We start from the raw sequence: 9,831 nt of genomic DNA on the forward strand, positions 1-9,831 counted from the left end.
AATTGCAGACGGTTCCGAGAAACATCCTGAAAAATAAACAAGAATAAAATATTTGGAGCAACTGTTGCCAACACTTAGCTATGAAGATTAGTACATGCTGTAGCAGTGGTCAAAGAAGTATTCAGGTTCTTCACTGGATTAAAGGACATATACAACAATGGGACATTTTTCAATTACAAGTCCCATTCAAAATCCTATTTAAGTAAAAGTACAGAACTATTATCAGAAAAGGTACTTGAATAAAATATAAGTACTTATTCTGCAGAAAAGTGTCCTTTGTGACTGTTATATATTACTATATGATATTGGTTAGATTGTACCTAATACTGACGCACCACTGTGTAATTTTACTGTGGTAGCTACTGAGGTGGAGCTATTGAACTACTCTATATACAGTTCATGGGTCACTCCAAAGGTCCCAACAAATGTCAGAGGGGCCAGCAGATGATTAATGCTGCAGGAAAAAACAACAACGTTCGTCCACAAAAATGTGTTTTTATTGCCTCAAACAATTATTTAAAAGAAACTATCTGAGAAGATTAGATGGAAACTCATATCGGAAACATGACAGTAGACCCAGAAAAAAGTTGGGAACCACTGGTTTAATCTTTAACAATGCATTGTGAAATGTAGTGTGGCAGACGTACAACACAGCATCAAATAGAAATACTCCAGTAAAGTACAAGTAACTCAAAATACAGAGGACAATCTATTTTGCATGATTACAATCATCAGCGCACAATATCATCATTCCAAAAACATTTGAAAAGGTCACTAATCAACAGTGGCTTTTAAGTCATCCCATTTGAACAAGGTGTATAATATCATTATGATAATTCCGAACAATACATTGTTTTTGCATAGTTTTGTCACTGAAAAACAAAGAAAATATAAACTTAATGGAAATGCATTATTAAGAGCTTTGGTCTGTGCCAGAAGATGTCACTCTTGCACTCACATTGGAATAGGTTCAACAAGCCGAGACACCTTTATTTGTGTAGCACCTTTCAGCAACAGGGCAATTCAAAGGGCTTTACATTGGTCATAAAAGGCATTAGGGAAAGAAACTGAAAAAAGATAAATACAAGATTTAATAAAAAAAAAAAAAAAGTAAACAGGTACAGTTCAGTGCCAGCATACCACAGCACTACACCTTAGGGAGCGCATGACAGGAAATTTACAGTGGCTCTTCATGTGTGTTTTAGCCAATGTAAAGCTAGAGTTCACAACACAACATTTCCCTCCATTTGTTTTCCCATTTCCTATGTGGAAGCTACAGTTAAGAGTGGTGTTCCTCCCCCTGGATTAAGCGGGAGCCGTTCTCTAGAATAGATCTCTAATCAGTCATTGCAGCTTGAGCGGCCTTCTGCACATGCTCTGTTGAGCAGGGTTTAGTCTGTCCGAGGGTAGAGGACGAGGTGGAAGGTGTTTGGAGGGATTCCCCCTGCTGTAGAGGCCCGCTGCAGGCCCTTCTGACGTGTAAGTGCAGTGAGATTGTAGTGTGTGTGTGCACATGCAAAACATCGAGCAGATGCTTGATAGAAGCTGCCCTGGCTTGGATTTATTTGGCCCATCCAGTACAGATTCCTCTGCGCTGGATGGGCAGTCTGCAATGCAAAGTGAACGCAGATGGCACCGCTGCTGCTTTACTGCTTTAGGTTCTTGTTCATTTAGCTCGCTCTGGTCGATGTGCTTTCTATCGTCCTTGTTTTCACTTTAACAGGAGGGTTTTAAAAGTTTGCAGCAATGGAGGAAGGCAGGCATTCTCTATTAAAACCGTCAATCTCTTTTAGATAGATAGATAGATAGATAGATAGATAGATAGATGTTTATTGATCCCAAGAAAAATGGGAAATTTTGGTGTTACAGCAGCAAAATCAGTCACAAAGCACAGAATATAGATACAAATGAAATACTAGGACAAATATACATACATACAATATACCTGAAATAATAATATGAATAAAGTAAAAAGAACAAATATTTGAATATGCACAGGATGGGGAAACACACATGTGCAACTGCTTAAATAATATGCTAAAATGTTATATGTATCCTCCCTGTTAGCCATGCTAATAGTCTGGATCAACGGAAGTACATTTCCAGGATAATTATGAGTGACTTACACTAAGAGGAGTAACATTTAAAAAACCTTTATTAACAAATATTCAAAGATCAATAAGCACTGCCACCACCACCGCTGCCCTAAACCAAACCGTCTCTATCAACCAGACATTTTTGTGCTGCTGCAGATCCGTCTCAAGCCAACTGGCATGCCTTCTTGCAAAGTGGAGTGCTGTATTTCATTATTTACCTTCACTCACCTTACTGTCTGTGTCCACATTAATCATCATCATCACGTGCTGTCGTTCTGACTCTCTAAATGGAAAACTCTTGCTGCACGCAGACCATTTTTGTTTGATGGGATGGTGCCTTGGGTTTGAATATGTATCTTGGTGGCTTGGATTTCAAGATACAAAATATTTATATATATTTTTTTTTTGGAACCACTTTTAAGCTACATGCTGGGAAAAGGAGCAGCCACATGTCATGGAGATTCATTTGAGGCCTGTGAGATGGAGATAAGTCACACCTAGATGAAGAAGAACAACCCGACTACAGAGATGTCTATAGAGGAGCTCGATGACAATTCCAGGTATCATTCCACAGTCAAAGTATTCAGATCCTTTAAAAGTAAAAGTAACAATACTGCGATGTAAAAACACTAGGGGTGCTCCTTTTCTTCTCACATTCACCCAGCGTACCTGTGTAACCAGTCAACTCAAAACACCAGCGTGGGTATGCAGGTCCTTATATCTGTTATAATGCCTCATAACTGATAAACCATTACAATGTTTCGCATGTAAATTAAGGTAACTAGTAACTATAGCTGTTAGTAAAAAGTACAATATTTATCTTTCAATTGTAGATGTTTATTCCCCTTTTTTTTAACAATGCATAGTATTTTATATTTTTATTCAATGTTTTTGGAATGTAAAATGTAACAATTTTTTTGTGAAAATGTTGTGCAGTTAAACATATAAATCTGAATGTAGATTAGAAGGATAAAGTGATACAAAAAGGAATTACCTTTAAACCAGGGGTCTTCAACAGGGGGTCTGCGACCCCTAGGGGGTCCGCGGAGGTACTGCATGGGGGTCGTGAAAGTTTTGGTTGATTAGACTTTTTTTTATATTCCCCCCCCACCCTGCAATTTTTTCCACTAATTGAAAAGTCTTTAAATTACACATTAACATGAATTCAACACACTGTAGTAAACAGATAAATGGAGGCAGAAGATGTCTTTCAGTCATCAATGCACACATGGCACTATAGGACCAGTTTGATATAACACAATTTTATACAATATATATAATTAGGGGGTCCCCGCTCCATCTCGCCATCAGTTTGGGGGTCCTTGGCCTGGAAAACGTTGAAGACCCCTGGTTTAAACTGTACCAAAGTACTTGAACCAGTACTTGAGTGGAGGTACAGTACTTGGTTACTGTCCACCACCGCCTGTGGTAAAGAAATGACCTGAGAGTCTTTATCTGTTGTCATGGCTTCAACCTAAGTCACTTTTTCCACCTCAGTGTTGAGCAGCTGGCTTTCCCACACTGCTTCCACACTCAAAATCCATCTGATTGTCTACGTAATCATTTCAATTGCCATTTTGGCAACTCCATTTTTCGTTGAATCTCATAATGATAATGTCAACGTACTCCAACAAATGATGAATGATATCAACCGGATTGGCAAAGTGTCTTTTCTTTCTGAAAATTTAATTATGTGAGAAATGAGCCATCTTCAGTATGCAGGACGAGGCAGTTCTGGATTGAGGTCTTTCTTTTGGATTGAAATCCCCGGGCCAGTGGCCAGGAGGGTTTCTGCTCAAACCGCAAAAATCCATGAGAAAAACAAGGCCGTGCTATATGATCCTGCCTCGCTCACTGAGCTACTGGACGCCAGAGAGGTGCGAGTGTGAGCGCTCCACAATGCAGCACTTGTTCTCTGAGCTGCTGTGTCCCCTCAGTGTCCATCATGTGGTTAGACCATTAAAACCTGAGGAGAGATGAACAGATTGAGGTTCTTCTGTTTGGGCTTGTAATGACAATTTATTCCTCAATCTGAAATGCTGTGGAAAATAATCAGGACTGTGAGGCATGGAGTGTGAAAAAAACAATAATTTTAATGGAAACACAAAGGAACTTACAAACTAGTAAGGTAAGTAACACAGAAGAACATGGGGGAAAACCTCCAGGACACAAAAACACAAGACGGAACTCTTCACATAGGACAGACGAGGAATGAGGAATGACCAACGACGATCCACCAACAACGGACACAGAAAGCACAGGAACTAAATACACAAGGAAATGAGGGACAACAAGGGACAGGTGAACAGGTGAAAGAGATCAGACAATTATAAAAGGTGGGGAAACCAAAAGACTGGAAGTAAGACAAGACAACACATAAGGGAACAGAGAGACTTCAAAATAAAACAGGAAACGGGAAACACAAACAGAAAACCAACTAAAACAGAAGCTTGACACAAGGACAACCATGACCGAGACAATGGAGTTTGTTCTGTCTGCCGTTCATTCTTTCTAAAACTTGCCTTCTCATGTGCAAAACCTCCCAACAGTTAGCAGATCAGTCTCACATTATGTAGCCACAATAATGCTACAGCAACTGTCTGAAGTTCAAAACCTGAAAAAACAGGCCTATAACATGCAAAAAGGTTAAATATATACACTGCTAGAACCATTTAGCTAATTTGACCCACTTTATATGAATCTACACATGGCATAAATGCTTATTGTTTTGCAAAATATGTGAATTTTGTGCAGATTTAATGATATGAATGGAGTAGAAATTCAGTAAAAAGTGATTAAACAGCAAAAACATTCAAAACCAATTAAATACAATTGTTTTTTTAACACTATTAGGCACAAGTATGCATTTCTCCAAAACTGATTTTTCTTTATTGAATTTCCTTTGATTTCTTGACACATTTTTCAAAAATCATTCAGACAAACAAAGACTGTATGCCCTCCCATTGGAAATACATTAAACTAATTGAGTCACATTCAAAGAGATGTAGAATTTAATTGTATTTCTATTTTTATTTTTTTCCCTGACCGAATTGTACACCTTTAAATTTACCTTTTTTTTTCCCCTTCATGACTGATTTGGTAGTCTGGAGCACAGGCGCCACATTGCAGCTGTAATGCCTCTTTCTTCACTCAGCCCACATGTGTCCATCGGACCGTTACACATCCACCAGCCAGTAAGGTTACAGTGACTAATTGTTTCTCCACTACTGTATGATTACGGCCCACCAAAAGGATTTTTTTTCTCTCGCACAAACACGGCCCTCTGCTCACCCGTATTTACATCTCTGGGCTGTGTGTCACTTCCTCCCAGGTTAGACAATCACACGGTGGCTCGAACAGAAATAATGAATCAACACAAAGGTGTGTTGTTGTGTCTCGCCTCCAGACTCCAGCAGGTACATCTTCAGGAAACTGTTGCAGTCATGCCAGAGAGAAAACCCACCTTCACCCTCGTCTTCGCCTGGATGCAAAGATATTTCTTTCCCTGTAGGCAAGTTACTAAAATAGCAGCACATGCTCCCCGAAGAATAAACACAGGGAAATGTACTGGATGGGTTCGCAGTCTGCCGGCCAATTCAGGACAAGGGCTGAAGCAGAGAAAGAGCCCCAGCAGGGCAATGCTGAAAAAATACCCACGGAAGTCTATTTAAAGAAATAATGAAATGCACACTGTAATTGACACATATTTTTTACTCATGCAAGAACAAATCTCTACAAAACAGTTGCTCCTGAAAGGTTTTACCTCTGGTTTGATAAAACCCTCTAAGACTGCCAGCTTTGAAAGGAAAAGGAATTCATGATAACTGCATGTACAAACCATAAAAGGGGCTTTCACAGCTTGCTTAATCATCAGCTGCTCATAAATAGAACCTAGTAAATACATTTGTTATCGTCAGAGGTACCTCACACGTTTTGGTAATTTAAGTGCAGAGGTGTTGATGAATTCCTTTCCGTGCCTTGTGGTTTGCGTCGGTGTGAAGACAGAAATCCTCTGCTCAGGAGGAGGTCAGTGTTTACTCAAAGCTCCAAAACTTTAAACTGAACTCATTGAGCAGTGCAGCCGTTTCCATGGATATGACCGTTTGTTTGGAGTGCGTCACTTGAAGCGAAAAACACATCTGGTCCCCTTGGTTCATCTGAAAAGTCCCTAAACTAACACATGAAACACACCCAAACATTATCAGAGGTCTGGGAGTCTGGTGGTGTGTGTTTAGGCATATTGCGTTCCAGTTTTTTTTTTTCGTAGAAATTGCTTCACAGGAAATGGACAAAAGGAAAAGGGAAGGGTTTGCCATTTGCCTAAGCCTAAAATGTGACAGGTAATAACTTCATGCTGCAAGTTAATCCTCGTGTACATCTGCACTGTACTGTAGTTTGTCTGGCATGCTTTGAGCTCCAATGGTGGAAAAAGTACTCAGATTCTTAAGAAGGTAAAAGTACCAATATATCACTTGAACAAATGTATGAGCAACCAAATGTACTTTAAGTATCAAACGTAAAAGTACTCGTTCTGCAGAAAAATGGTCCCATTGACTTTTCTCTAATCTTTGCATTTACTGTGCAATTTTGGATAGGTTTACCTCTACGGGGTAGTTATTTAAAATAGAATATAAGTAAAAAAAGAATTAATTGGCAAAGTGCTAGTAACTATAGCTCTCAGATGGAGTAAAAAGTACAATAATTCCATCTGAAATGTAGGGGAGTAAAAGGCATGAAATGGAAATAGTCAAAAGATACTACAATTAAGTACATCACTTGAGTAAATGTACTTAGTTACTAGGGCTGTAACGATACACCAAACTTTGGTTCGATTCGGTTCACAATTTTTGACCCACAATACAAACCTTGATTCCTTTTTTTGGGGGGTGGGGGGGGTCATAATACAACATTCTTTCTGCCACAGGGCATCGTTTTGTCATTGATTGCATCCCAGTTTGCAACACAGTAAATACATCAGATACATTATTTGTTGGTATTGATATTAACGTTAATCGATCCAACACCAAGATTCTCTTGTTACTTTCCATCACTGGTGAGGTCCTCATGTCTGAGGAGCTGATTTAGAGACTGACACTGTGTCTTTTTGGCAGAAGCTGCGTGTCCGAGCCATAAAAGCTGATACGTGAGGCTGACCACAAACAGCCTGGAGCAGGACGCCTGCCATGCTTCTCTGCTGTAGCTCAGGGTTAATATGTTTCCTTTCAGGGTAAGTTCATATGTGTTAGTTAGGCTGTGTAAAGCAGGTCATCATGTGGTAATAAAAACTATCTTACTTCACTGCTGCAGAAAACAAAATGAGTATGGATATTTGTTATCTGTAAGCCTGAATGAGACCGTTCTGAGAAGGTCTATCCTGACTGGTGAAGCAGACCTTTGAGTCTACATTCTCACTGGATTCTGCAGTAACATAGTCAGGGGAGCAGCGATAGTGATGTCCCAAAGCGCTTTGTGTAATCGGCATGCTGGGTATTATGGTTGCACAGTCAGAGGTGGCATCAAAGCGTTTCCTCTACCAGCTTGTTTTGGCCTTTTGTCGGTTGCGTTACATTTACCTCTGGGGCAACTGCTGAGCTGCATCTCCGCTGGAAATATGAATTAGAGCGACACAACAATGAAGTCTGAGAGCGTCATCGACCATTTAATCCTTTAAAAAGCAACATCCAGCAAAAACTCAATGTCATTATTGGAAAAGATTGACCAGAAAGTCTACATTCCCCGACAAAGCACCTCCAACCATTGTCAGGAATATACAATGAACAGACCAATCAAAATCCAGATCTGAAACACATCAGATATGTCGTATTGTATTACTTAAATTTGATGAGAAGCAGGCAACCATCAGGACCTGGATGTAAGCTTTAATGAGTACTTTACTGAGTACGATTTAGTGTTTTAGTGCACTTCCGTTAAGTTGGGCTACTTCATGAAAAAAAAAGAAAAAAGATAAATCAAGAATCCAAGAAGCAGAGACTGAGCTATCCTGACTGGAAGTCCCAGCTATAGCTTTTCAAGCTTACAAAGCCCTAGGTCCTCCACTTCCCATAATGCAACTCTGCATTGTCTTTTGGGTCCCCCCAGAAAATGGCAAAGATGCTAAACTAATCTGTTCTTTGTGAAACAGCTATGTGGTTCAAGAAGGTCTACAGAGAAGAATTACAGGGCTAATTAGCTTGATGGCTAAGGGCTAACGACAAAGACTTTTGGTACACTTTCACTTGTTAATCCATATGTACACTATACATATGTGTATACATATACTGTACATATAGATATACTGTATACATATGTATATATGTGTATACAGTATACATGTACTGTGTGTGTGTGTGTGTGTGTGTGTGTATATATATATATATATATATATATATATATATATATATCTATATATATCTATATATAGATATATATATCAGCATAGACATGTATAATCATTTAGATGTTATCCTTGGGCAAGACACTGAACCCCGAGTTGCCCCCGGTGCTGTGCATCGGAGTGTGAATGTGTGTGAGTGTTTATCTGATGAGCAGGTGGCACCTTGTACGGCAGCCCCGGCAACAGTGTATGAATGTTTCCTGTAGATGTAAAAGCGCTTTGAGCAGTTGTTAAGACTGGAAAAGCGCTATATAAATACAGCACATTTATTGTAATTAATTCAAAATTGACTTTGCTGCCTGGATCGTCCAAACAGGCAGCCTTCCAGGTATAAAATCTCCTCTGTAACCTGCTGCTGCAACAAATATCAATCAGATAGGAGCGCAGAGCATTTTTCCTATAATCCATGTCTCTTTAGATGATGTTAAAAAAATGAAAGAGTATGACAACATCTCCTTTTCCTCTTATCCAAAATGTGGGACAGCCAGATCCCCTGATCCCAATCATCAAGGTGGCCTGGACACTTCCCCTAACCCTTCACAACATACTTCCTGGCGCAGTGTCTGCCATGCAGCTCCTACTTCCTGTTTATGTTTGAGACAAAGTGTCAGGAAAAGGGCTCGAGGAGTCGCAGAGCGGGATTCTGACTCCTGTATGTTTCTCTGGAGAGCTGCAGCCGTTGGAGGAGGAGGAGGAGGAGGAGGAGGAGGAGGAGGACAGACTATTATACTATTTCTGTTCAGTCCTGACATCCTCGCAGAGAGAAGACACCTCCATCACGGTGAGGTAATTACAGGGTTTATATGACAGGGGAACAATTACTGAACTTTATCAGCACTGTGTCCCAAGGGCCTTTTAATTGCAGGGCTCTGCTGCTTGTCAACATGTATTTTTAGGGGAAGGCTCAGGAATAATGGAGGGGTTCATGTGCCTCTATGGGATGTTTAAATCCATAACCCGTCGACCCCCTACGCATCAAAAGTCACTGTTAGTGTCCTCTAGTGTCTTTATAGAGATGATTTAGCAGATAGTCAGCAGGTCTGAGGTCAGATAATGTATTTATTTAATTAACTATTGATGCGCTCATGCATAGAGTTCTTTGCTTCATGTTCATCAGAGACACTTGACAGCAACACAAACTGCTGTCAGCTGTCAAAAATCTGAACGACTTACAGTGTAACATACACCATCACATATGCCTTTAGCTTACAAATGCATTTCATATTTTTTTTGTCTTGAAAAGGGCTAAAAAATTCCCTGGGCTTTTTAGATTACTCTTAGAAAAAGGGGCGTAACATTTGTAGCTTTTAAAAAAGTGGTTTCTGCACATCTTCAAACGCA

At 39.8% G+C, this 9,831-nt stretch overlaps 1 long non-coding RNA gene across 1 annotated transcript; it reads left to right on the plus strand.

Moving 5' to 3' along the window:
- Window positions 1-1,363: 1,363 nt before the first annotated feature.
- On the plus strand, window positions 1,364-9,176 carry LOC116670470 (uncharacterized). The gene is made up of 4 exons (XR_004327032.1): window positions 1,364-1,479; window positions 2,519-2,656; window positions 7,208-7,323; window positions 8,975-9,176. It is a non-coding gene; the product is annotated as an uncharacterized LOC116670470 (long non-coding RNA).
- The last annotated feature ends 655 nt before the right edge of the window (window positions 9,177-9,831 follow it).

The sequence above is a fragment of the Etheostoma spectabile genome, chromosome 20 (assembly GCF_008692095.1).
Source record: "Etheostoma spectabile isolate EspeVRDwgs_2016 chromosome 20, UIUC_Espe_1.0, whole genome shotgun sequence".
Lineage (NCBI taxonomy): Eukaryota > Metazoa > Chordata > Actinopteri > Perciformes > Percidae > Etheostoma > Etheostoma spectabile.